At 44.2% G+C, this 3,304-nt stretch overlaps 1 pseudogene; it reads left to right on the forward strand.

The window, feature by feature from the left end:
• The first annotated feature begins 555 nt into the window (after nucleotides 1-555).
• LOC128093394 (uncharacterized) lies at nucleotides 556-2,517 on the forward strand (annotated as a pseudogene).
• The last annotated feature ends 787 nt before the right edge of the window (nucleotides 2,518-3,304 follow it).

Here is a 3,304-nt window from a genome sequence, read left to right on the forward strand (position 1 = left end):
AAAGTAGTCCTGATGGTAGAGGCCTCGGTAGAGGCGCAGTGCTATCAATTAGAAGTTTTTTTTATCACCTTTTATCCTGATTTTAATCTGTTTTTTTTTCAGCGAGTTTAATTTTTTAATCACAAAGTTTGGTGTCAGCTTCCAGCTGTCCTACCGACGGATTGGTTGAAGGATTTTTAGACGGGAAATGTCTCTGCGGGTGGATTTTAACAGCTCTACCAGCAGTGGATGGCCGTGTTGCTGAGGTAAGTTGCCACTCCCGGTCGTCGACATTTGTACAAATGTGTTTTGGTTAAGAATCGGGACATGCCAGAGAAGTTGCAGTAGCCGCCGCTGGCTTTGGCTTGGAGGTTCACTGAAAACTAAAAACGGCCGATCCAGTGCTTTGGACAGCTTTAGGCTAGGGCACCAGCGGCCGCTGAGGCTCCACTGCCGTGCCCTGGTCCTTAGGCAAGACATATTGGTAGAACTGTCAGCGACCTGGAGTGGCCGCAGTTGCACAGCTGTCGAAGGGAGTGACAATTACTTACAGCAACACGGCCATCTTCTTTTGGTATGGCTGCCAACATCCACCCGCAGAAGCTGCCCCCGTCTGCGGCCTCCGATTTATCCTGCGGTAGGTCAATCCACAACGGATTCGACCGGTAACCAAACTTAAAATTATGAAAATAATCCGCTGGACTTTGACAATCCAAGGTTTCGTTTGAAGCAATGAAAAACAAAACCAAACAGACAAAAAAAATAATATTACATTAATACCAACCCAGAACCTTCCGATTTATAGACATTGACGCTACCTCGAATTAATAAGGACACTTGATTTTGGATTGATGTGGTCATTGATTTTGTAAATAACAAATTGTTGGAAACGGCCTACTCACGCCCTCATTTTACTCATATATGAGTAAATTTACTCAGCCCTCACACTCACGGTGAGTATCGAGAGTGTTTACTGTGAGGAAGCCTACTCAATTTGTGAGTGTGAGTGGTTTTCCGAACTCTGGTCAGAATATTCGAGTTTGGAGTGTTTGTTTTGTCACATCAAGGAGCTATTACACTACGGCAAACAACTTTTTGACAGCTTGTCAGTTTTCCTGCTTTGTTTGTTTGCTTGGATTTGTTTGTACAAACGTCAGCCTGCATACATTTTGCCTTGTTTGCGAGTTTGGCAAACCGTCAAACATGAAAATGTGCGAGTTTGTTTGTTTGCGTTAGTGTAATAGCCCCTTGAGCTACTTCCTTGCTGTGGAGAATTCTAGAACAACATGTGAAATTTGGTCTATTCCCGTACTTGCAGAATTCTGCAGCCAGCATAAGTCACGCTTTTGCAATATATTTGGAGTGACCACCTCGTGGTTCCCGTACTTTTCATTTCGCTCTCATCAACTCTCCTCGGTCGGATCTTTTCCCGGATCTCTCCCGGAAAAGATCCGGCTGCAATTTTGTATGGTTTGACGTTTTAAACAAATCACTTTGTGTATCGGCCAATATGAAAAAAGTGCATTAACTGTAACTCAAAATCGCACATGACTGCAAACAAAAAAAAATACTGTAATGGCAAAAGTACTGTAACTGTTGAAATAAAAAGTGGTCAAAATTTGCTCTATTGAAAGTTTATATCTTGTTTTGAATATGAAAACTTTTACTGCAACAGTTTTTGAAAATCTCATTGCGAACTGATTTAAAAGTTTTTAACGGTTTCTCGTGAAACCGTGTACGCCTTAGTACAAAATGTAAACAAACATTTTGATAGTGCCGGTGGTGAGTGATTTGTCCACGAAGCGAATCAAGTCCGGACGCGGCCACAGCCAGGAGTCGGACGCGGACACCTTTGTGAGCCAAAACAGCAGCAGCGTAAGGTAGGTGGTACCGGTGCGGGACGAGGTTGGGGGGAGGGGGATGTTGGTTTTCGAAAAGGACGAGGCCAGCTTCCTGCAGGATCTGCAGCTGTTTCACGACCGGAGTTGGTAAGAAGGAAGCTTGGATGTTTGGTGGCGTTTGTGATTAATTTTGTTTGTTTTTGTAGGACGCCGTTTATGCGGTTGCCGAAGATCGGAGGTCGGAATGTGGATTTGCACCGGTTGTAATCGGTGGTGGTGGCCAGGTGGACGAGATTGAAGTTGAAGCAGATTTACATCCGCCTTTTGAACAAGTACTAGTTAATTTAAATGGCGAAGAGAAGGATCCAACGGAAGAGGGAAACGACGAGAAGCGGAGGTGGTCAGCGCGGATGTTGCACTCGGTGCCGGCGGTTTACGACCATCAGCAGCATTATGTGCCGGAAGTGATGACGGGACAGTGTGGGATGTCCTGAGGGTCCGCAGTCCATTTCTCGTTGCGGGACATGTTTGACGAGTATTACCTAAACATCCAGAAGAACAGTTTGCACCAGTTCTGGAAGGACCGTCTGTAAGAAAGCCGCAGGTCCTGGAGCTGACGTACCTGGATTACTTCCAGAGGTTGGAACGAGATCCAACGCACCTGATAAAGAACATCTACCTGGGCTACCGAAGAAGTCACCGGTGAGTATTGAGAATGTGTTCAGTGTCTTGCCAATTTAATTTACTTTCAAATCTGTGTCATTCTCGAAAGAGGACGAAGTGATCGGGAATTATCCGTTCAGGCGCTTCACTTACCAGCCGGAAAACGTCGACTTCCCTTCCCGAATCAACAACCAATGGCCAACTCCTACAAGCCTGTCCTGATGATGGCCGGCAACGAGACCATCTTGTTCTCTACATCGCTGTCGCGCTCTAAATGAAGGCCGCGATGTTGCTGCCCAAAGAAACGCCCATTCGTAACCTGCTCAGCCTGGGGCCTTCGGACGTGACCGGTGACGTACCGTAAGAATCGGTTCAGCTTGGACGCGGAAGTTAGCCACCCATAAGCAGATGCATTAAATACAAAAAACAACTAAAGCAACTGTTTTAATATTAAGATATTGGATTAAAATCCATCACTTTTTTTCGCAAATCATCACTGTAATGTTAAATGTTATTTATTCTTGCCATAAAAGTTTCTTCTTAAATTAAAAGTAAACAACTTTTACCGATACAACGATTTTGTTCCAGAAATGCATGGTAGTATCAACAACTTTCTACTATCTACGAATATTCACCAACACGAACTTTTAATCCAACGAACGATCTTTTTAAATTTAAAGTATTTATTTTTTCTTTGTGTGTGAGTATGAAAAAATGTGAAAACGAACTCAGCGCAGTTACAGTGTAAGCACTGACGAGTGGTGTAAGGGCCAATACGCACCTTCCAAGAAAATGGGTCAAGAAGTAGCCACAAACATCAG

The sequence above is a fragment of the Culex pipiens genome, chromosome 3 (genome assembly GCF_016801865.2).
Source record: "Culex pipiens pallens isolate TS chromosome 3, TS_CPP_V2, whole genome shotgun sequence".
Lineage (NCBI taxonomy): Eukaryota > Metazoa > Arthropoda > Insecta > Diptera > Culicidae > Culex > Culex pipiens.